We start from the raw sequence: 26010 nt of genomic DNA, 5'->3' as shown, positions 1-26010 counted from the left end.
GATCGAAGGGACGACTGACTTAATATGAGGTTTAGCAATCAGACCACGCGGCGGTCGCCCTGCCAATGCGAAGTTCGTCAGAGAATGTTTGGTTCTGACTTGTGACGGTTCGGTGATCAGAATGTTTCTTGTGTGTCTGGTCAAATCGTCAGTTTTTTTTCCGAAAGGGAAGATATATTAAACATAAACAAGCGCACAGTAGTAGATCCTCCCTATTACAAACTGAACCCCGAAGAAAAACAACACGAACTCTTGCTCTCTCCCCTTTCCCCTTCATAAAATAAGGAGCGGAGGCGGGAGGCGACATGCGATTTCGTGCTCCTGGCTTCGATTAGCCGTTTCCCCCTTCTCTCCCATGTCCTCGTCGGCATCGGAGAGGGAGGGGAAGCTGAATCTGTCAGTGTGCTGTTTAGGCTCTGTTTGGCATAGCTTTAGCTTATCTTAAAACAGTTTGTGAAGCGGCTTTTCTGGTGAAGCAGCTTTCCTGGTGAAGCTAAATTTTTTTTGAAAAACATTTGGCGAAATAGCATCTTCCTAATGAAGCCGGGTGAAGCCATGTTTTTTAGCTTCACCCCGCTAGTGGAAGCACATAAATGGCTTCACAGGTTGCTTCAAGGAGAAGCTGCTGTAATTTTACCTCTTTGGCATAGCTTCACAAGAAGCTGCTGCAATTTTACCTCTTTGGCATAGCTTCACAAGAAGTTGTTTATCTGTTTTTAGCTTAGCTAGGTTTTAGGGTTAGGGTGGAGTGGCACCCCTATGTGCGCTGCTGCTTTTGCTGCTCTGGAGCGCCGGCGGAAGTGAAGGTTGCGATGCAGCTGGCGCCTACGTCTGCAACGCGTGATTCTTCCTCTTCGAAGGCGGCCCATGGAGAATAAGGTATCTCTGCTGCTTCTTCTCCGGCTCCGGCGTTGGCAGTGTGAATGTGTTTCTCTTGGTCTTTTGCAAAAGGGCGAGAGCTCCAGACATCCTTGTGGGTGTGTGGTTTGTTCCCGTTGCTGGGATCCTCAGCGGCGGTGAACTTTTCTTCCGATCACCGGTTCTCTGGCTGGTGGTGGCGGATCTCTTCTTCCTCTCCCTTTTCTGGCAAGGTGACAACAGCGGAAATGATTCGCTTGGTGTTCCTGGCGATGGCTCACGCAGCACTTCCAATGCTTGGAGTCCTCTGCCGGGAGGGGAGATGGACCTGGACCTGGACCGATGCGGTGGTGACGAAAGAAAACTGGAGACCGGAGATGAGAAAGATGCGCTTGTGTCTTGAGGACTCATTTGGTCAAATCGTCAGTTTTTTTTTGGAGATAAACAGGAGGGGTTACCCCCTACTGCACAAATTAATTAAAAAGAAGAGTTTACAAGCTAATTAACAAAAAACAAAGAAAAAACAAACAAAGAAAAAGAAACAAAGGCCGGCCGTCGAACAGTCCGAGAGGCCCAGAACAAAAACAAATCCTAAGGAACCAAGAAAGAAACAAAAAAGATTAAGTTAATTATTGGAGAAGTGCTGTCCATTGTTGAAGACTTGGGATCAGAGTACTATGAGCTCTATGCATCAGTAGAGCAAGTTCCTTCTTAAATATATTCCAGCACATCTCAGGTGAAGGATGCAATCCTTTAAAAAAAATTGTCATTTCTGCATATCCATATAGCCCAGCACATCAAGATGGAGACCTCCAAGAAGAAGGGAACATTCAAGTGCAATCTTAGGTGCCTGAAAAAACTGAAAATGTCTTCATGTTGATTGTAGAAGAAACCCAACTTCACCCAACATTCTACAGCAAAATCACATTTTAAGAATAGATGAACACTAGTCTCCTCCACTTGTGAACAAAGAGCACAGTTGTAATTCTGGAGTACCATGTGTTCTTCTCCTGAGGATATTTCTAGTGCTAACTCTGTCCTTCAATAAAAACCAGAAGGAAATTTTATGTTTGTTTTGACAACAAGTTTTCCAAAGCTTCTTGAAAATAGGATCAACTTCCTCTTGGCCGATAAGACACTTGTAAGCTTTTTGGTGGAAAAAATATTGGTTCCCCATGTATAACTCCATCTGTCTGGATCATCTTCCAACTGCAGCTGATAGCGATCTGACAAGGAGGACGCGATTAGCTATACCTTCAAGCCAAGGCATCAAGATCGGTCTGCACCATCAAACCCCACCAACATACTACGGCCGAATTAAATTTTAGCCCAATTAAAAATCAACACGCAACAGGCATTTATGAATGGACAGTGAGCGCATGCAAAAGAAACGGATCTCATTAGTCATCTGCATGCACATGTGTTGAAGATAAAAAACTAATAAATCTTAATTTGTATGCCTAAATTAAATTATGATTGCATCGTTAGCTTTCTTATGACAAGATCTTCAAAACAATACCACACTTGTCTATGTTTGCATAATATTTTTAAAAATATATTTTATATAAATATTAAATAATTATTTTCGGCTACTAGAAACAAATATTTTAACAATACAAATAAATAATTATTTTTATGAACAAAAAATTAAATATGATGAACAAATAATAATGTATTACGAACAAAAATATTGAACATCATGAACATTCGATTGTACAGGATAAGAGATGGAAAATGAATATTGCGTACAAATGATTTAGTGTCACCGAACAATTTTGCCTACAAACTAAACAAATAATTTAGCATTACGAACAAATCAGTTCAAATAGTTGTACATGAAGAACAAAACATTTATGTCGAAAAAAATTATTCTTATAAGCATGTATATATAGACGTGCTAAACAAGTTAGTATATAAAGGAAATAAATCATTCACGCACACACTTATGAGTCAACAATACAAATAAATTATTATATATTGAGCATGACTCGCTTTTTAGTGTGAACTAAATAGTTTTTTTACCATAGTAACATGTAAAAGTGTAGATATGTTAACATTTGATTATATAAGATATAAAAAGATAAATCATAAATTCAAATAAATATTATGTACATGAGGTTCATAATTAGAAAAGAAAGAAAAAGAGAGAACAAATAAATAAATAAACAGATATAAAGGATTAGAAAAATAAAAGGAAAGAAATGGGGAAGAGAAGAAAAGAATAAGAGAAATAAAGGTTTGACTATAGTAGTGGACTGCAATTATTATTATCTATTTGTTCGAATAGTATAAAAATATATACAGTATATTGTTATACATCACACTTTTATGAAATCACATTTAGTATAGTAGTGTGATAATATAAATATAATGGTGCTTACCCGTAGCAACACACTGGTATGATCGCTAGTAAGCAATTAAGGTGCATGCCACGAAATATAAACCAAACAAAAAACATCATGTGAGGATTATACAAGCGACAAAAATGTAAGTATGTGCGAAGGGAAAGCCAAATAAGTAGAAAATGAAAATAGTGTAAAACATAAACTACATAAAAAGAAAACAAAAATTGACACGAATAGTCCTAATGTAAACGTTAATCTGTTTAGATAATAAATAAAGAGGGATAATACTAAATTACTCAAGAATATCTATATGAGGTTAGAAAAAAATGAAAGGAAAGAAAAAATAAGCGTAGTATAGAGAGAATTAGAGGGGAAATAAAATAAAAGTAAAAAAGATAGGATAATAAATAGATATAAAAATAAAAATGATAAAGAGATTTAAAGAAAAAACTTCGGACAGATCTTTTTATCCTGCTAAATCTGCATGCTTGGTACAATCTTACCAATCTTGTCTCATGCACCTCACATCCGCCTCGTGAGTGCGCAGTCCATAATGAACTAAACTAGGTCATATTGTCTTTCATCGGTCTACATGCACTTGCAAAAATGCTTCAAGTGATAAAAAACATCTTCCATCACGTACTCGCGCGATAGATATTCTTTTTCATTTGGCGTTTTCTGATGTCCTGGATGCATGATCTTTGAACATTCGGGCCCAGGAAGCAACGGTGAGTCCAAGGTCTCCGATATCCAGGCTGTAGTCCAGTCACTAACCGTTTTATCCTGTGCTGTTTCTCCGATATCCACTCTATTCGCTGCAAACAGCCAACAGTGTTTTTCTCTCACTCCAAATCAGTATCAGCCAGCAGTTAACAGTCAGCCAACAATATTTTTCTCTCACAACAAATTAGCACCAGCCATCAGCGACAGCACAGCGAACAGATCCCGAGGAAAAAAATGAATCCAAAAAGGCAGAAAGAGCCCTGACGCATTTGGCTGGTTGAAATGGCCATTCCGGCTGGTGGAACAGTACAGGCTGGAGACTACTGTTGCTGTTGGAAACAACGGGTGCTGGAAACTGCGGCTGTGCTTCCAGCCAGCCCAGCCATATCAGACCATCCGAACGGGACGGCGGGAGGCACCGGAGGCACTAGAGCCGCGGGAGCTGCTCGACGGCTGCACGGCCGAGGGGCGACGGCCGCAGGAGGTCCTGAGGTGCGTTCACGTCGGGCTTCTCTGCGTGCAGGAGGACCCGTAGCTCCGGCCCAGCATGGCGTCCGTCGTCGTCATGCTCAACAGCCGCTCCATCACGCTGCCGGCCTTCGCCGCGGTGCGGGTAGGTTCGGTACATGCACGGTCGCCGGGGACGCGCGGGCGCAGGACACCGTGAGGAGCTCGCTCGGAGCCTCGGATCGCCAGAGTCATGGGCGGCGTCTCGGAAGTGCTCCATCAACGACGTTTCCGTTTCTGACCTGGAGCCGCGTTGATAGGTCAGCCGTCAGCAGCTTGGAGCCATGGACGACTTCTATAGATCCACGGTCCACGGGGATCACACTAATCTAATCTAATCTAATCTAGATACACAAAATATCTGTCTTCTAAGTAAATTGTTGATTCAACTTATAAATGAGGATGGAATTTGGCAACAAGTTCTTAAAAAACGCGGCCCGGGGGTGAAACGGCCCTCACCGTATTTTATTAAGAGGAAGCGACCACGACATCTCCGACTACGGAAAAACTCTCCGAACCCTGGCCCATGCCCACAAAGTCCATGCCTTGTGGCGAGCACAGCGAGGGAGATTTTTTTACCCCTGCACTGCCTGCCGGGAAATCCGTCCCCAGCAGAAATCGAACCCCGGCCGGCAGGCAGGGGGGCGCTACTGAACGCTCCTAGCCAAGTCCGCCGGGAGGCCGTTTGCGCAACAAGTTCTTAAAAAGAAATACTTCAACAACGAACCTCTATCACAGATAGTTAAAAAACTTGGAGATTCAAAGTTCTGGTCTAGACTTATGGAAGTGAAAGATTTTTTTGCTAGCTAGAGAAAAATTTGTGGTTAAAAAATGGAAAACAGGTAAGATTTTGGGAAGACCGATGGATAGGACATGAGCCCCTATGAAACAATTCCATGGGTTATATAATATTGTAAGAAAAAGGAACCAAACAATTATTGCTTCGGTGTTTTTCAGAATTCCTTTGACATTGCTTTTATTAGAAGAACCTTAATGGGTGATAGACTAAGGCATGGAACGTTCTGGTATCTCTGGTAGCTCATGTCAATTTAGGGGAAATAAAAGATCAATTTGTTTGGAAAGTGAATCAGAGTTCCATCTTCTCAGTTAAGTCAATGTACTCGAGTCTCATGGAAGAGAACACTGTACCTGTTAATTGTGTTGCCTGGAAGCTGAAAGTACCTTCGAAAATTAAAATCTTTTTGTGGTACCTCAATAAAGGGGTGATACTCACAAAGGATAACTTAATCAAAAGGAAATGGAAAGGAGATGCCAAGTGTTGTTTCTGCAACTGTGATGAAACCATTCAACATTTATTTTTTGAATGTCATCTAGCAAAATGTGTGTGGCAGGATATTCAGTACACTTTTGGTGTTACTCTATATGATGGGATCTTGGCCCAATGGCTACCCTGCAATACTTAAAAAACAAATGCTAATTGGGGTTTCTGCTATATGCTGAGCTCTATGGCTATGTCGAAATGAGGCTGTTTTTCAGAAACGGTATCCTAACTCGTTTTTACAGATCATCTTCAGAGGGACATATTGGGCGTGGCTATGGTCGCAACTATCTGAAGAGAAAACGGTGAAGGCATTAATGAATTTGTGCCAACGCTTGGAAGGAGTAGTACTGGAGTTCTTCAACAGAGGAGGATGGAATTGTAGGAGCAGATTTGATATGTAACTCTCAGTTTGCTCTTGTTTCGTTTATCTCCGATCGGTTAGCAGTTCTGGAGTTCGGATTGTAGCTTTGCTATAACAGCCCGCGTGCTGTGCTTTTGTCCTTTGGCTGTAGTCATTCAATTACGAATGATCAAGGCTGGATCTTGCCATATTCTAAAAAAAATGTTTTGGGCTCGGATTTTCATCTAGTTTTAGTTTTGAATTACAGGCCGTGAAGTGTGTTTTACTTGTTTATTTACTTGATATTATAAATGTAGTTATATTCTTTTCTATATACTTGGTGAATGTTAGACAAACTTAATTAACTTGTAGCAAAATTAGAGTCACCTATGATTTGAAACATATAGTGTATTAAATTAGATGTGCACCCGCTAATAATTTTTCATGGCGTTTAATTCAAAGTAAAGTTCTCTCCTTTGCACGTAGATTCGAAAAGTAAGTCGATGAATGAAGGCCACTGAGGTCACTTTCAGAAACAGGTGTCTCCGCCTCACCCCCAACGACCAACGACACAAATGACCTTACTCATCACCGGACTACCCGAGGAACATGAACTTCAAGCGGCGGCACGTTCCAGGCCAACCTCAACGTGGCCCTCTCCTCCCTCCCCGCCGCCACCTCCGCGTCCACCGGGTTCGCCAAGAACGGCACCGGCGCCGCGCCTGACTAGGTGTGTACAGCCTCGTGCAGTGCCGCGGCGACACCAGCGCGCCAGACGACTGCCGCTCGTGCCCCCAACGACTCAGCGCGTGAGATAGCAGCGCGTGCCCGCGCCAGAAGCGCGCCACGCTCATCTACGTAGGCAGCCTCCTACGGTAGGCTACCTCTGCTGCGCTCCTCTAACTAGGGGGCGAAGCTGCCTTACTACATGTGCGCCAGAAGCTGCCTTACTTGTAGGGTGTTGGGCCGGCCGGCCTACTGCATGTACGTCGCAACTTCTTCGGATTTTTCTGCTGCGAATTTTTTAGTGTTTCCCAAACTTATGTTTTATTGAATTTTACTCTTGATTCCTCTATTTTGCCGTCGAAATAAAAATATATATTCAATATATAGGTTGTGGTCAAGGAGGTGTTTCACGAAAAGATATTTTTGGTTAAGGGTGAATATCCAGCGAGGTTTGCGATGTTCCCGGTATAGAAACTCACAATGCATGGATAGAATGGCCAGCAAAAGAGAGATACACAAAAATACGGAATGGTCAGCTTCTTAGTCTCGTACCAAAGAAGATAAATCCTGAATTAATTCACCTGAAAATAATTCTTGCTCTATGGTTTGTTATGATATATCATTTAGGCTTGTAGAAGGGTAGAGCAATTGCAAAAGGTATCATTGATAATGTTAGCTCAAAATTAAATCCAAATTAAATTTTCCTTGACAAGCTTAAGTAAGAGAGCAAAAATAAAAGATATGAGTCTTAATTTATCATAACCTCCACAATTGAATTAGCCGGCATTTAATTAATTTTTAGATCATGTTAGAGAGAGCATTAGTTTAATCATGTATAAACCAAGCACAAAAAAGTAGACAAGGCGGCAACGATCATCATATTTTATCATGGCACAAACTTTCTATCATCATTACTAACCATAACATTAAAGCGTGGGTGATGCATTTATTTATCATGGTGATGAAAACAAAAGAAAACAAATTGCACACATGCTGAAATAAATAAAACAGAAAATTGCTACGCACACACAAGCTTGCACACATACTGAAAATAAATGAAAAGAAATAGAAAAATCCAAACCACACGTACGAGCATTTTATTCATGGTCTTTTCGTCGATCACTCTCCTTGATTGCCTCTTGCGTTGTATCCTTGGTCATAATACTGCTGAAATGCTCCTCCATTAAATTGTCTCGGTGGTGCCAGGCCTAGAAGTCTCATTTGATATGCAATTCCCGCGGTTCCATCTTCTAGTTGGTTTGTGTGTCTCCGGATGACGTCTATGTCTTCCATGTTTCTTCTTGCATAGGCACCCATGATTCTCATTCCTTGTTCCGGTTGAGGGATGTCAAAAAATTGTGCTCCAAATGACGGGTCGGGCATCTCTCCTTCGTATGATGGGAGTGGGTAGCCGTAGTTGCTAAATGGTGGGGGCGCCGCCGCAACATGCCCCCATGCTTGATCTTGGTTTCCTTCCCATTGACTCGTCCATCCTTACGGGTATCCTTTTCCACTTGATGCACCTTGAAATTCATTCCTCCAATAAGCGGAACTTGCCGGTGGAAGGTCTACTTCCAAGTCTTCTTGTTGTGCCGATGCCGATGTTCCTTCAATTGACCTTCCTTTTTTTAATTTCTTCACCTTTTTTCCAATATTTTCAACTCGCCAATCAGTCCTCTCTCTTGCGAATAATTTCAGCCTTTGATCGGGGAGGGAAATATCCATCTCAGAAATAGTGAATCCCTTCTTTTCATCCCCTCCGATATAATGGCATTGCCTCAAATGTTCAATCCCAATATCTCTTCCCGGGACATAATATTTTCGGATCACTCGTAACCCCGGATTCATGGCTCGGGCTATCATTGTGAGATAACATCCCGAACCAACTTCTCTCGTACCGGATGATGCTTCACAAATCCACCTTTCAACCATGATGTAGGTGGGATCAATCACTTGCTTCTTCACCAATGCAGCATACATCCAATTTAATTCTTGGTCGGTGACCTTCGATTCTCTCATCCTCCCAAGAATTATTTTGCTCAACCAAGAGTGGAATATTTGGAGGGTCACATTATTTATATCCTTTCTTTGGCGGTTGACATCTTTTGCTATCTTTGTCCAAAATTTATCAAGCTCTCTATCTTCAACTTGCACCATTTCATATGCATTACTTTTGAATCCGAGCAAACTCCCTATTTCTCCATAGTTGATGACTTTTTCTTCATTCTTGAGCCGAAATTTCAGACATGGAACTTCTTCATCATCCACCACTTCCGTTGTTTTCTCCAGTGTCATGAACATCTCCAAAGCCACTTCTTCTTGCATGTCTACCGCGACACCGTCGAAAAATAACTTCCAACCGATGTTCTCCAAGAGTTGGTAGATGTCATGATGAAATCCCAACTTCTCCAATGCTTCATCATCAAAATCATAATTTGCTCGCAGCCTTCCCTTCATGAACTTGAGCATTTCTTCTTCTTCCTTCGACAAGATAATAAACCCATATTCTGAATTCTTGGACTTGTATGGTGGTGGTGTGGATGACCTTGTCGAACGTCGTGGAGGAGGTGGCATCCCTTCGGTGAATCTCATGGAGGAGCTTCTCGGGTCTCTCATCCCACCAAGGAGCAACATGTCGCTCCTCGGTGCGGGGTTGTCTTCCTCCATGCTCGGCGGAGACTCGGAGACCGAGTGCCTCCGCGAAGAACTTGCCGATGCGTCGGATGTCGATGAACGCGTCCTTCTCCTCCCGGTGACGAACCTCATGATGCCACTCATGGTGACTCCTTACTGCACACACTCAAAAACAAACACACCGGGGGTTTCTTGCCGGCGGGAGGACAATATATCGAAGAGTGGAGCAAACTAGGATTTGTGGCGAATTTTCGGAGATTTTTGGAGTAGATTTTGGTGGACGAATTTTTCAGGGCTCTAACTGATGTTTTTGGGTGAAGAACTTAAAGAATATAAGCAATGAACTGAGTGAGGAGCGTACCTGTCAAAGGGGAGCACCAGAGCACTTAAAAAGAGGCCAGGCCGGCCGGCCTAGGGCATTTTTGGCTCTCCTCCACTTCAATTTTCTCTGGTGGCTTGCTGGTGCAATTATTTGCTTCTGTCCAGTACATCTTTCATGCTTTGCACCGTCCAAATCCTGTGAACCACTCCTTCTTTGCCTTTGATTTCCGCTTGCAACATTATTTCTTCACTTTGTGTCATTCACCTTGTCCCATGCTTAATCATTCATCACATGGTGCCATCTTTGCTGAAAATCACATGTCCTTCCCATGCATGGCTGCTCACTCCTTTGGATTATTTGCATGTGGTGGTAGGTAGAGAGCACAATTCCTTCCCGTGAACTTACTTTGATCAATGGATGTTAATCAAACACATAAACCTTCTCCAAATCATGCTTAGATGTTTAATCCTCCTCTAACTTCGAAATTTCAGAATTGACTCAAAGCATGCAATGAGTTTAAATGAATAATCAGAGGGGAATTGAAACATCTTTACATTTGTAAGTCGAAAAATATTTCCCAACTACATTAATTTTGGTTGCACCGGAACCGTTCACTTTTATGTATTGATAGCGAACAATCTCGAATTCAACCGTGGGTCTTGGGTTTAGGTTCTAATTTTTGCAAAATGAGAGAGAGATTTTTGAAAAAGAGAATAATTAAGGTTAGGAAAATTCTAGTCCTATGGTAATGAAACTGAAAATTCTCTCTATGTTTGTGCGAACCTACGCATCAAGAATTTAAATAATATAAACATAGCGCGGCTCTACTCGTGTGTTTTATCTCAACTTGGTCCGGCCGTCATGGACAGGATGGTCGCCAAAAATGTGTATGGAATTTTGGATGTGGCTTTCTCAAGAAGAGGAAAATAAATCATAGGATGGCTCATGTCATTGGTTTAAAATAAGAAACAACATCGAAATGACCGAGCGAATAAAATCCAAATCGAATTGTTCGACCGAACGACCAATTATTCAAAAGTATATCATGTTCTTGTGTAGCAAAATTCTCGACTCACTTACCTAAACCTTTCGCGGGTTGTCCTCCCGGCAGCTTATTCTTGACTCGACGAACGGATTGAACTCCCGGCAGCTTTATTCTTGACTCGACGAACGGGTTGCCTCCCGCAAAGCGCTTCGTTTATAGTCTATAGCTAGACTATCTTCTTCTTCACTTCGGACCAACGCTTGGTGATGGCGCTGCAGTCTTGGGTACCCACTTCCGCACAATCCTTGGTGCGGGTTTGTCTTCTAGGTTAGTCGTCTTTTTGGTCTTCACAGGCGGGCTTTTAGCTTTCTTCTTGACGGGTGCAGCGATCTTCTTTGTCGCGATGGACGCGACGACTTCTATCTCCTTCTTCGCTTCCTTCTTGTTCGGCTCCTCCTCTTTCTTTGGCTTCTCCTCTGTGATATGGCGGTGAGGCGGAATATATTTGACATTGATCATGTTGCATACCTCAAGGCGTGGACGAAACTTGAATTCGCTTGTGGTGCCATTGATGTCGAACTTTATCTCCCCTTTGCCAACATCGATGTTCACCCTTGCGGTCTTGAGGAAAGGCCTCCCAAGTATGAGAGGCACCTTGCTCCCTTCTCCCATATCGAGAATCACAAAGTCAACGGGGACTAAGTGTTCTCCAATCTTCATGGGCACTTCTTCGGCGATTCCCAAAGGATAGCGAACGGAATTGTCCGCTAACTCTAGGCACATGGTGGTGGGCTTCGGCTCCGGTAAGCATAGCTTCTCGAACACATTCTTTGGCATGACGCTCACACTTGCACCGAGATTACAAAGTGCTCTTTCGAACATAAGAGATCCAATGGAACACGGGATGGTAGGACATCCGGGGTCCCTCTTCTTTTCAGGAGCTTCATTAGCGATTGCCGCGCTACATTTCTCGGTTAGCTTGACAGTGCTTGGCGGTATCTTGCGCTTGTTTCCCATGATGTCTTTGAAGTAGCGAGAATACGTCGGAACTTGTAGAGCGTCCAAGAGCGGCATATTGATGCTCAACCTGCGTACCATGTCAACAAATTTGTTGAATTGCTCATCTTCATGTTTACCTTTGCGGTATCATGGCCTTGGCGGTAGAATCTTGGTGTCTATATCATCTAGCTCAAACTCCGGCTCTTCGGTGACTATCTCTGGCATAGGAGTAGGTGCCTTCTCCTTGATGATGGTCTCCACTTCAACTCTTGGCTTAGGCTTCCTTGCTCCCGCTGCATGTTCGGGTTCTTCGGTCTCCTTTCCCGAGAGAGTTTGAATTGCCTTAGCCGTCTCCGGACTTTGAGGTTGCCCGGGCAATTTTCTTTCGTTGCTAGATAGGCGTCTGGCGAGCTGGGCTACTTGCGTCTCTAGCATCTTCATCATGTTGAGTACTTGAAGGTTAGAGCTCCCAACCTCCGTCACCTTGCCATCAATGTTCTCCAAGATCTTGTCCATAGCCTTGAACTTGGTGACGGTGTCTTTGTTGATCTTGCCTTGCTCCTCCATGAACTCTTTCAATTGTATACGAAGAGGCACCGAGTTTTGAATGAAAGAGCTTGCATTAAATTGGGGTCTACCTTGCCCGTAGCGGAAGTTGGGTGGCGGAATCCATTCTCCCTTCTTCATGTAGTCAAGCATCTTGGCTTCCTCCGGGCAATTATTTTGGACATGACCGTACTCCTCACATTCTGCACATGTAGACCTTGCTTCGGCCGCATTCAAATCAATAGCTTGGGCTTTTCTCTTTTCCACTTCCATCTTCTCCAATCTTCTCATGAGCGAGTCGATCTTCCCTTCTAGCACTTCTTCACGTTCCACTTGCAATACACTCTTCGCGGTGCCCACTGCTTGGAGTGGTTGTAGGCGCCCCGATGATGCTCATGCGTCATTGTCTGCCACCTTCTTGAATAGCTTGAAAACTTGAGTAGGCGTGAGCTCAATGATAGAACTTCCGGCCGATGCGTCAATGATCCCCCTTGATGCAGTAGTGAGGCCTTGAAAGAACTTTTGGACCACATCCTCCCTTGAGAACTTGTGATGAGGTACGGCGCTGATGTAGTCGTTGAAGCGCTCATAGGCTTCCGCAATAGTCTCCGTCGGGGCTTGCGCGAATGTTGCAATCTTGTTGCGCAGAATCTGGGTCTTGCCCGGCGAGTAGAACTCCGTCATGAACTCTTTCATCAAGGACTCCCAATTTTGCACCGTGCGCGGTGGTAGAGAATGAAACCATTGCAACGCTCTCCCAAGTTGAGAGAACGGAAAGAGCCTTGCTCATATTTGATCTTGAGTCATCTCTTGCATGTCGAAGGTGCGGCATAGTTGGAGGAACGCTTGAAGATGTAGATTAGAGTCTTCTTCTCTAGTGAAGGGCGAGCTTTGCACCATCCTTATGATTGAAGTCTTGATCTCGAATGGAACTCCGATGTTGTCAAGATTTTGGATCGGCAAGTCCCAAATGTCCGGAGTGCATAGCTCTCCGATCGTACGCTCCTGCTCTGGTAGCGCCATCCCTTGGTGAAGTGGCGCCTCCTTTGGACTTGTCGGTGGAGTTGCTTGAGGTGAAGACGATGAACCGTCGGCTTCGACTTTTGGATCTACTAGTTCTGGCTTCCTTGATCGTGCTTCTCGTCTCTTTTTGCCTGTAAATTTTTTCTGTATCATCCACAAAATTTTCGGGTTTGTTGGAGAGGCTCCCGTCCATCTCCTGTTAGGGTTAGTGAAAAAGAAAAATATATACAAGATCTAAAAGATGAATATACAAGATCTAAAACATAAAAGAAAAATAAAGCAAAATAAAGTAAACTCTAGATTAGATTGATTTTCGTGGAATAGATCCGTTTTTTAGTTAGCTCAGAAAAATAAGAGATCTAAAAAGGTCAAAAAGAAAAGTCAAGAAAAAGAAATATTTACGAATGCGAGTAAAATTGGATCTTAAATCGATGGTTCTCCGGCAACGGCGCCAGAAAAGCTTGTTGACGCTCCTTAGCACCCTCGATTTGTATACCGCAAGCGCACGGTTCGTGTAGCTTTTCCCTTAGAGTATTCCCCCAAGGTTTATCAATCCACGGAACCAAAGATACAAGAAACAATCTACTAGCATAGAGATTCCTTTGTATTGAGATCACCTAGATCATGCATATGTTGTAGTTCCAGCTAGATGTAGTGAAGTAAGATAGATGTGAATCTCAATGAAAAGCATCTTTAAACTCAAAATCTCCAATCCGATCCCTCGATACCCCACCTACTCAGGGGCAACGCCCTGTCACGCCGCCGCCCCTTTGGACGAAAGTACCCTGAAGCAAGTCGAACCCCCTTTGGTAGTTCTGCCATGAACCTCTACCCACCATGACTACAAGATCATGCTAAGCGATCTATCTCGATAATAGATCTAGGATGAAGCAAACCCAAAGAAAAGAACGAAATCAAAAGAGAGAACATGGTCGCTAAACATTCGGAATCACAAATAACTTCACCATGAATGATTGTACATCACAAGATCACAACCGGGGCCCTACCTTGATCTTGATGATCCTAGCTCCAGAACTCCGACGTGGTCTTCCTTGCAAGGTTCCCACGTCGGTTAGGGAAACCCTTAGACAACTAGCACGACCCTCGGCTCTCCGAGAGGTGTCCCTCTATCTTCTCTGCTCCTTGGCGTTGTCTCCCGAATTGATCTCCCCGTGATCCTTGGGGATGGGTCTTTAAATAGCCTCTGGGAACCCTAGGTCAAAGGGGAGGCCGAACCGCCTCAAAAAGGGGCTGGGCCGGCCGGCCCAATGGACCCAGGCCGGCCGGCCTGGCCCATTTCTTCGCTGACTCGTGTCCTCCTATCTCCCCAAGTCTCCTGGAGTCTTCTAGAGTTTATGCCTTTCACGATTGCACCCCATTAGACGTCGTTATCTTCGAGATTTCTTCGAGGAAAAGGATATGATGGAAAATCCTTCCTTAAATCTCTTTTTGCTTTGCTTAGCCCCGAAGTATCTTGATCTTATCTTGTGGGCTTTGTCCTTTGGGCTTCATTGGAGAGTGGACGTGCACGAACGGGCCTCTAATCATCATGGCCTTCGGTCCTTTGTTCGGGCTTTGGCCTTCGTCTTTCTTCGTATCATCGCGTGATCGTGGGCCTCGTCATTTCATGCTCCAAAATTGGTCAAAAACCTGCAAAAACAAAGTACCTCCAAAATATATGTGCAAACGCGAAAACGACCAATAATTGGGCCGAGGTTAGGATGATTAGTGATTTTGATATTAAATTCATGCCATTATCAAAGTTAAACAGGGGATAAAATGGATACTTAAGGAGCGCCAACACACACCCTAGGAAATTTCGCGGAAGCAAAACAAGACAAAACGCAGAACTGTCTGCCTGGACCGGTCTAACCGGTGCAACGGACCAGTCTGACCGGTCGTGGCCTGAACAGGTCTTGATCGGTCTGACCAGTCTTGCCGTCCGGTCTAACCGGTGCCACCCAGAAAAACCTGTGAACAAGACTTCAAGAGAAGAATCTCGAGCAAACGAAGTCCAAATCCAGCGAAACTTGGAGGATACCTCCACAACTAACCTGCGAACATATCCCCAAGAGATCTTTCCTAAAAGATCAATGAAACTTGAGAATTTGAGGGAAGATCAAGAATGATTGGGGTTTCCTCAAGAACTCAAAAACTTCAATTCGTAGGAACTCGTAATTCCAGAGAGTTTGGCATGAGGCTAGGGGCACGGGAATCGCTACAAAGAGCTCTACGAACTGTCGCGATCATGTGCATCAAAAACGAAACAAAAATCCATCACAAAAGAGCATAAGAGGGACGGGATTCGATTGATTCAAAAGCCCAGAGGGCACAAGGAGGATGGGGCCTCCTTTCCCAATCAAATCAAATACAAAGTCTCACAAATCCATAATCAAATCCTACTCTAAAGAGAAGAACGGGGAGAGAGACACAGGGGAGGCGGCCTGGGAGGAGCAGAACAATCCACGGACGGAATACAAAAGCCACACCTAACCTAATACAAGTGAAGGGGTATTTATACCCGCGGAGACCGGTCAGACCGGTTGGTTAGACCGGTCAGACCGGTGCCAGGGACCGGTCAAACCGGTTGGTCTGCAGCATCCCCCTGTACACGATATCATCTGACGGCTGAGGTTCTTTCTTTGGAACGAAGTATTCTCCACGATGCCGCCATCTTGATGAAGATCTGGTCCATGGTTTTGGAAGGTCCGTGAAACCCGGGTAGATGGCCGGTTTTGAGAAAACCGCCAAAACTCCTCACGCACGGGAAGATTCCCGCCTCCACGCCGTGGCCGTAGACGTCGTTCCCGCCTCGGCCTCCTGACGGCTCTAGACACTGCCCGACGCCTGTCACCTCCTCGCCCGCAGCGAGGCCCTAGACGCCGTCGACGCCCGTCACCTCCGCCAGTCCCGAGACCGACGCCCGTGCCTCCACGACTTGGCGTCTTCAACCGCCGTCTGCCTGCTTGGTTTTGTGGCGCAAACCAAGAAACCCGCCTTCCGTCGTCGCTAGCGCCCTCGATCCAGGAGTGGACGCCACAGCTGCCGCCCGGCTTGAGCTCCTCCACGGCAACTCTCCGTCGACACTCGACGCCCGTGTACCTGCAATCCAAAGACCAAGCGCACGATCACACCGCACGGTTGACAATTCACTCATCACAGACAGGATAGAGTACTCAACATTCCTCAAAACCGAACGCGTTTGCTTGTTTGTGGTGTGACTCTATAGTCGGTCAACGCTTGCTGGTCGTGTGACTCTACGTCAACGATCAAGAAACAAGAATTCGGCATCATCACGTGGTCTACTATTCATTGCTGAGTACATATATGGAGCTGGACTAAAAGTTTCTTGGTTTGATTTAATTTATATTATGTGTAATGACTAATGAGTGGTACTGATGATATCTAATTGGAGTTGCTAAGTAGCATACAGTTTCAATTTATTTTCTTGCCGTAATTTGAATGAATAATGGTGGACCTCTATCCAAATTTATGGGATGTACCTTTTCATATAGTAGTGAATTTTAATATACATGCTGTTATTTGTTGAAAGCATGGTGTTTTCACAAATACAATTCAAAAAGATAAGTGCTCTTGGTGATGGCTGTATAACAGTTTCGGTTCTGAATTTTCAGCTACGACAGACTTTGCAGGAAGTAGAAGCATTGTCAGGACAGCACTTATTATTGTCTCAATTCTTGCTGCGGTCTCGATGCTGCTGCTGCTGATTGTTGCCTCCTATGTCTGTAAGAAGAGCAGAAAACCACACATGCATGTGCAGTTAGCTAGCGACGGTAAGTTTGCTGAAACATTGTTAGCGTATACAAGAATACTCTGCTGCAACCTTCAAACTTGACTCTCTATTTTTCTTGTGTCACCAGGACATGGGGATGAAGAAGAAATTAGAAGTTCAGAGCCTCTCATGTACGACTTGAGTACTCTGCGAGCTGCAACTGACAACTTTTCAGAAGAAAATAAGCTCGGGGAAGGAGGTTTTGGACCTGTCTACAAAGTAACCTTTTAATCATTGGGCCCGAAAATTAATGTATAGTAACGGGTGTTTTTTTTTTTCAAAACCACACAAAATGTCTGATGATCAGATCTCAATGTTCCTCAGGGTACGCTACAAAATGGGCAGTCAATAGCAGTGAAGAGGCTGTCCAGAACGTCGCAGCAAGGGCATGTGGAGATGAAGAACGAGGTCGTCCTGGTTGCAAAGCTCCAGCACAGGAACTTGGTGCGCCTGCTCGGCTGCTGCATCGAGGAAGATGAGAAACTCCTTGTCTACGAGTTCCTCGCCAACAAGAGCCTCGACAAGATCCTTTTCGGTGATTCAATCAAGTGGCCCTAATCCTTTCATGTCGTTCAGGACACTCGGTCGATCACTTTGTTTATTACTGAGTGAAGTAAACTCTCAACTTCCAGATCCTGCAAGGCAGCTTGAGCTAAGCTGGGCGCAGAGGTTCCAGATCATCGAGGGGATTGGCCGAGGGCTTCTCTACCTCCACGAGGACTCGAGGCTGACCGTCATCCACCGCGATCTCAAGGCGTGCAACATCTTGCTTGACGCGGACATGAACCCTAAGATCTCCGACTTCGGCTTGGCCAAGCTGTTCGACATCGACTTAAGCGTTGCGAACACGAGCCGCATCGCTGGCACATAGTAAGCTCGCTCGGCTTCGCCCCCTCCAAGTTCTTGGATTACATATTTGCACTTGCTAACTTGCCGTGTCTTCGGGATGCAGCGGATACATGGCGCCGGAGTACGCCGTGCGCGGCTCCTTCTCTACCAAGTCGGACGTTTACAGCTACGGCGTGCTCGTCCTGGAGATCATCACCGGCCGGCGACCTTCTGAAAATCTCATAAACTTTGTAAGTTGCAACCTCTGAACTAGAACACTCTTTACAATTTCTAGTGCTGTTAGTGCACTACTAGAAACTCACTGCTTGCAATTGCAAATCTGAAATTGATTGGAGAACTGATTCTTGATTTCTGTCCACTGACGGCCGGCACGGGCAGGTTTGGGGGCACTGGAGCCGCGGGAGCTTGCCGCAGCTGCTCGAGGGGTTCCCGGCCGACGGGCCAGCTGGGCCGCAGGGAGGTCCTGCGGTGCGTCCTCGTCGGGCTGCTCTGCGTCCAGGAGGACCCGCACCTCCGGCCCAGCATGGCGTCCGTCGTCGTCATGCTCAACAGCCGCTCCATCACGCTGCCGGTTCCTGCCGAGCCGGCGTTCATGGTCCCCGGCGAGTGGCCGAGGGCGCCTGCCGCTCCTGCTCAGGAGCCGTCGATCAATGAAGGTTCCGTCTCGGACTTGGAACCTCGTTGATGGGCCAACATGGAGGACGACGATGAATGACGGCTGCTTTTCTGAATGATGAAATGCATGACACATGTTGCATATTTTTTTCTGAAAAAGTTTATTTTACTCCCTTTGCCAATCCACTTAATCCATTTAACTCCTTTAACAAAATATAGGCTCTATTTCCTTCCCAAACTATTTCAATTAGATCAATCTAGCCCCTACTGAGACTTCTCTTTTTTTTTTGTTTCTTCGCGTACAAGTGGAATTTTTAACTTCAAATTCTATAATGTAACTTATAATATGCTTCCCTATATGCTACAAAAATACATTATGAATTTTTTCATGAATATTTTTCATGTAGACTTGTATCTCTATGATCAATTCCATGTTAATGTTTCCAACCTATCTTACTATTACTAATTGGATGCACTTTTGAAGCTTGAAGCTACATAGGATTATAAGTGGATATAAAAAAAAAGAAATCCAAGAAATTCTCACAAAAACAAAATATCTGGCCATCAATCCACCAACTCTAATCATAATAGTCATTGAATCTGTTATCTTTTCTAATAAATTACTCGCCTCTGCAATTATGAAAATATACTAAAGTAACCCCCCTAAACATGTATCTAACCTACCCAACTCTGATATTATAAAAAAATCTAAAGTAACCCCCTAATCTTCATGTAAATTATCCACCTATGCCATTTTAAAAATAATGTATAACTCCCTAAATTTGCATATAAATTATCCAATTATGTTATTATTAAAAGTTAAAGTATAACTTTTAAATTTAAATCTAAATTATATAATTTTAATAAAATATTAAAGTGCATGAATATAAAATTATAAATTACTATTTCTATTATTATTAATATATTATTTATATAAAAATACTACTCACGATATGTGTCGTCATATATTCATGTATGATGGAAGAGTTAAGAATATCAATTTAAAAAAAACGCGGCCGGGGGGTGAAACGGCCCCCACCGTATTTCATTAAGAGGAAAAGATAATGGCTTCTCCTGCCGACGAAAAACCCCATGAACTCAGGCCATTGCCCACAAGGGGCGCGCAATTGCAAATATGGAATGGATTGGAGAACTGATTCTGGATTTCTGTCCACTGATGGCCAGCACGGGCAGGTTTGGGGGCACTGGAGCCGCGGGAGCTTGCCGCAGCTGCTCGAGGGGTTCCCAGCCGACGGGCCAGCTGGGCCGCCGGAGGTGCACGTCGGGCTGCTCTGCGTCCAGGAGGACCCGCACCTGTAACGAACATGGCACCATTCATGTCATTTCGAGTGATTTTGGTGATCGAATGACAACGCAATCAATGAGACTAATGTTTTTGTTAAGTGAATATTTTTAGATCCCAGGGATGAAGTAAAAAGGTCATGCAAAGCAAAACACGAAGAAAGAACTCAAAAAAACGCTGAATTGGACGAGTTCTACTGAAATCAGTAGCACCGGAAGAACCGATGCCCAAGCATCGGTGCATCCGATAGTTGTCGGAAGATCCGACGCCCTCATTTTGGCACAAGTCTGTGCGCCTCTAGAGATCAAGTGAATAAAGAAGTGAAGCACCGGATGAACCAATGGTGTCAAGAGAGGCATCGGTGCATTCAATGTACCATGTTCCAGAGACGATGTCAAGCGAGCAGAAGTGAAGTCTTCAGCATCGGTTGAACCGGTGGTGCGTCGGAGCAATGACGTCAGAAAGGGCAACGGCTATAAGATGATCAAGAGGCACCAGTTGAACCGACACTAAGTCATCGGTTAAACCGGTGGTTGCCAACTCAGCTGCAGAAGTGTCAGAGTTGCCAACAGCTACTTCAGAGCGCAGAGTGACCGGAAGTTCCGATGCCCTATGGTCGGATGTTCCGATGCCTACGCAGAAACTGGCTAACGGCTAGTTCGAGTTGGTGGCCTATAAATATGAGCTCCCCCGGCCATTTGAAGTTGCTGGAGTGCCAAGACATCACACACACACACACCAAAAAACACCTCCAAGCCATCCAAGAGCATAGAGTTCAAATCCTTAGTCCTTAGCACAAGTTTTGTGAGTGTGAGTGCTAGGTTAGCTCTTGAGTGAGTTATCAAGCAAGGTTTAGATTCTTGTGCTGTGGTTCTAAAGTGAACCAAAGTTGTATCACAGTGCGCCGGCCTCCTTGGAGTTTTGGTGGCTCGCCGGCAAGTCAACGATCCTCCGGCTTGGTGTGGAGCGGCGTCGACGACATTGTGCTGGGGACGGAGACCCCTCCTTCGTGAGCAATCTCCCTTAGTGAAGATCGGGATCAATGTGACCGTGATTGTGTTCACGGAAGAGACTTGATTGCCGGGAAGCGATACTCTTCGTGAGTGCTTCAATAACGTGGACGTAGGGGCGCTTTTGTGGCAAACCGAACCACGAGATATATTCACGTGTCGAGAGTTCGCTTTCTCTCATCCTTCTCTTTTAGCTTCCGCATTTCATATTGCAACTTGTGTGCCTTTACTTTCTTACTATAATATCTTGCTAGGATTGGCTATAGGTTGCAAAACTCTTTTGGGACGAGGGTTTCACACTAAGATGAACCGTAGTTGCACATCTAGATAGCTTGTTTTAGTTTAAGTTTTGTGCAAACTAGTTGGAGCCATAGGTTAATATTTTTAGAGAGCCTAATTCACCCCCTCCCCCTCTTAGTCTAGACCACCCGATCGCTTTCAGCACCTTCGTCCCAGCATGGCGTCCGTCGTCGTCATGCTCAACAGCCGCTCCATCACGCTGCCGGTTCCCGCCGAGCCGGCGTTCATGGCCCCCGGCGAGTGGCCGAGGGCGCCTGCCGCTCCTGCTCAGGAGCCGTCGATCAACAAAGGTTCTGTCTAGGACTTGGAACCTCGTTGATGGGCCAGCATTGTCACAGCCCTGAAAAAAAAAAGGAAAAAGAAAATAAAAATCCTCCGTCGGGCCCCACCTGTCAGCCCCTTCCCTCTCCTCCTCTGTTCTCCCGCGCGCCGCGGCACGCGTCGCCCGCCGGCGTCCATCCTCGTGAACCGCGCCACGTGCCGGCAATCCTCGCATCCCGTGCCGCCCTTTCCCTCTTCCCTCGCCCCTCTCCTTATCCGCGTCAAGGCCGGCCCCCGTTCCCCTTCAAACCCTAGCCCCCACCACCATTTGTGCCGCCGCCGAGCTCCATCCCCGCCACCGTGATTCGCCGCCCACGGTGAGCCGCGGCTCAATCCCTCGCGTGGGGAGCGTCTCCTTGCTTCCCTCGATCCGTTCCACCCCTAATCCGGCCCTCTCTCCCTTCCTGCAGGGCCGCCGGCGAGCGCCACGGTCCGCCGCCGCCTCTGCTCGGCGTGACGCCCCTCAGCCGTCGCCGCGCACTGCGCGACGCCGTGGATGCGCCCATGCGCGGGTCAAGGCGTGTGGCTTCACCTTGACCCGGCTGGATGGGCCGCTGGCCCGTGGGCCCGGCCTGTCAGCCGCTGGGCTGGCCGGCTGGGGTGCATCTAGCGTTTTGCTAGGTGTTTAGTTGAGCAGCAAGCTTCCAAAATTCATAGAAATTCATGTATAGTTCCAAAAATTATGAAACTTGTTTTGTTGAGTTCCTCTAGCTGAGATATAATTAGGAAAAATATTGTTTTGCATGTTACTTTGCCATAGATTTATCTAAAGATTTATCTTCAAAAATGTGAATTTATTGCTTAGTTATTTGTATACTGCTTGAAAAATGTCAAACCAAATTTTGTTAGACTCCTTGTGAGGTGTATTTTTCAGTGGTGCATCTTACTCATGTGTTTCCTTGTTGTTGCTTAGGGTTTCATTTCGATTTCGTGCTTGCTGTCCAAAAGGTGGTTTAGTATAGAACTTTTTACTGGAAAGTGATAAAATGGAAAAACCAATTTTGTTAGCCTTGTATTGCTTCCTAGTTTCAAATATAATTTTCTTGGATTTGTTTAGTTGAGTTTTCATTCCTTTTCTGTTTTACTTTGTTTAAAGTGGCTGAAAACTGTTATATTTATGATTAAATGTAGGAAAATGCTTTTGCTGCAAAACCAATTTTCATGAGTTCTTTGTGATGTCCTCTGAATGCTCAAATTGTTTCATGATTTATTCTTGCTGTTTAGTTCATTCCTTAATTCGTGCAACGCATTCATGCATTTTAGTGACCAAGTCGTCGGAGAACGAACCCGTGGAACCCGCCGAGTCCGTGGAGCCCGAACCCGGAGTCTCGTTCGTGGTCGAGTCTGAAGTTAACCCAGGCAAGCAGCTAAGCATGATTCCTTGCTCCTATTTAATCTGAGTTAGTTAGTTATCTCACCGGGTAATGTTGGGTTATATATAGTATGTATGTATTGCACTCTTGTACCTGCTTCCATGCATTACTTATCCTTGATTTGTTATCCGTGTTCTTGGCACTAGTTAGTTAGTTAATTACTTAAATTGACTAGATGCTTAGCACTATTTAGAGTACTCATATTGCTCGCTAGACAGGAACAGTTTGGAGGATCACACTTACCGATAATCCTTGATCGCACTGTTTCGGTTGGGTTGTTAAGAGGTTGGTAGTATCGAGGTTTGAGCAGAATGGTAGGGCCTAGTGAATGGAGTCACATGGGCATAGTCTGCTTGGATCGTTTAAGGACCGTTCGTGGATGACGTCGGCTTTGAGCACCTTTTCGTGCTACCACATATCCAATATAATGGAACGGATAAGCCAATTACCTTCCTTGGTCATTGATGTACAGTCCTAGATACGTGGCCAAGGGCTATGCAGAGAGGCTTAGAGGTATCCTCGGGTGGACCCACGAGTAGGAAAGTTTAGAGATGTCCCCGGTGGAAACTAAGTCTCTACGCGTAAGCTAGGTGTGAAGATTTCAATGATCGAGCCATGTTGGGAACGGTTGACGCGAGTACCCTCTTATCCAACTTTAGCGGGTTGGGTGAGTCGCATGGTCCTTGCGTCGTGTGGGTAAAGTAGTACACCCTTGCAAGGTTAAATCAATTCGAATTGCCGCGCTCTCGGTTATGAGCAAGCTCTTTATCCGTTGAACTCTTCGTAGAAAGTTTCGGTTATGTTGGAAATGGTTCATGGCACCTCTGTGCCTCAGTATTTTGTATTCTCTTAATTTACTAAAATGGTTTAAGGGTTTGGGCAACATTAATCAATTCTGATAGGTGAAAGTATATAGAGCTAATGCTTATGCAATAATTACTTAACCTTAAAGCTTTTACTAGAGCCATTGCATGATCCTTGTGTATGTAATCGCGTAAGTCTTGCGAGTACCTTTCGTACTCAGGTTGCTTTCTAAACCTAGTTGCAGGTGAGATGGAAGTGGTGTTCGGCCAATTCTACCCCGCTGTCCCGAACGCGGGGGAAGAGTAGGTCGTGGTGGCTGTAATGATGTCCTTGAGCAAGGCGTCATTACTTAAGTAAGTTTTATCGTGGCTGAGCTTCGGGAGAGCATGTATTTTCAATAAGCTCTAAGTCTCTGTTTAATATGACTCGCGTGAGCCCAAGGCTTGTGAAGTGAAGCTGGAAACCCACCTATTTTGAACTTGTAATATTAAGTCTCAAACTCTGGTTTTATATAACTGCTCTTTGTGGATTGTTGGCTATGTATTCGATTGTATACGGTATGTGCATATGCTGATTCTGGGCGTATGTTGGAGCACATACCGGGACTACCGGATTTGATATTATTTTGGATGAATGACGTGTCGGTTGTTCGTGTCTCTAGATGTGGGATAACACGGGGCACACGCTCTGGCAAGCACGTGTTAACTCTCATCTGGATGATAATGACCGGCGGTTCGTTTAAAATAGTATCAAATTGGGCGGTTCTCACAATGGGTATCAGAGTTGAGTTTCCATGAAGTGAACCTAAAATTGGCTTAGTGGGCTGAGAGTCAAATAAAAAATTGATCACTTGCACTAAGATTTACTTTGGTTAAAAATTTGAACTTAAGGTAAAATGCTTGCTTTCTTCCTTTGTCTTAGAGCTAATTCTCCCTTACTGCTTCACTCGTCTAATTAAGAAGTGCTTAACCTCTCTTGTCTGCATGAGTAGCGAGAGCGTAGGAAAACCCTTTCACCCTCTGGAAACCTTTTAAGCCTTTTACCGGGGTTGAGAGGGTGAGAATCACCCATTGTCCTGAGTGCTATTAGGAGGGTTGTAGCGCTGCTGGACAATGCGGTTGTTTCGGGTCGTAAGTGAGTGCTAGAACGTTAAGACGTGCTCACGATGTGAGGAGACGTCATATTGCATTCATACCTCGCATGCATGCATACTTTCTTTTGGTTTTCAAATCTGCATCTAACTAATCTAGTGTGTCATGGTCTAGTTTTCGCTGATCTCGTTCTTGCTAATCTTAGTGGACCAAATCTGCTCTATCTCTTAGAGTTGCTATTCCGGTGTTGATCATGTGTTAGATTTTTATCTACACATTGTCTTTCCACCCTGCCTTTGTGTATCATCCTCTATCTTTCATTCCTGACCGCTAACCGTTTTGTTTATTAGCAGGATGGTGTTGCGTTCGGGAAATGAAAGGGATGGTGCCAGTGGTTCGGGTGGCAATAACAATCGCAACAACGAGGTTCCCCTTCCTAATCCTCCAGTTCACCCAAACCTCGCGGACGTCCTGGCCCGACAAACTGAACTCATGGCACACCTAGTCAATCAGTTGGGCAATGCCGGCAATAATGGTCCAAGAGCTGCGCCTCAAGTGAACAGGTTCGGAGATTTCTTCCGCACCAATCCTCCCATCTTCCGTGGCTCCAAGGATCCTCTGGATGCGGATTTCTGGCTCAATGTCATTGAAGAGAAGCTTGGTCTTATTGAGTGTGAGCCCCATGAGAAGGTTCTTTTTGCTGCTCATCAACTGCATGATGCCCCTGGGGCTTGGTGGCGGAATTTCAAGGCATCTCACCCTGCCAACTACCGCTTCACATGGGAGGAGTTCCGCACAGCTTTTCGCTCCTTCCATATTCCCAAGGGTATCATGGACATCAAGAAGAAGGAGTTTCTGAATCTCACTCAAGGAGGTCGTGATGTGATGGCCTATGTCAATGCCTTCAACACTCTCTCCCAATATGCACCTGAAGAAGTGGCCACCGATGCCAAGAAGCAAGAACGCCTGTACGATGGCCTCTCTGCAGAATTGCAAGACAAGCTCTCCACTACCAAGTTTGAGGATTTCAATGACTTGGTGAATATTGCTATCAGAGCTGAGCACAAGATGAAGAATCTTGAGGCAAAGAACAAGCGTCCTGCTCCTACCTCTGCGGGCGGTAGCTCCTCACGTCCACGTCTGGGGCGTTCTCCTTTTCTACCTCGGGCACCGGGTACGCAACCTCCCCGTCCTATGTGGATTGTGCGTCACCCTCAACCTCCTCAAGGACAAGCTCCTAGGCTGGTCAATGCCTATTGGA

General features: G+C 45.1%; 1 pseudogene; it reads left to right on the top strand.

Moving 5' to 3' along the window:
* Nucleotides 1-16611: 16611 nt before the first annotated feature.
* On the top strand, nt 16612-18942 carry LOC120698280 (annotated as a pseudogene).
* Nucleotides 18943-26010: the final 7068 nt, after the last annotated feature.

The sequence above is a fragment of the Panicum virgatum genome, chromosome 3K (assembly GCF_016808335.1).
Source record: "Panicum virgatum strain AP13 chromosome 3K, P.virgatum_v5, whole genome shotgun sequence".
Taxonomy (NCBI): domain Eukaryota; kingdom Viridiplantae; phylum Streptophyta; class Magnoliopsida; order Poales; family Poaceae; genus Panicum; species Panicum virgatum.
The sequence above is the reverse complement of the archived record's forward strand: the minus strand, read 5'-3'. Positions and strand labels throughout refer to the sequence as shown.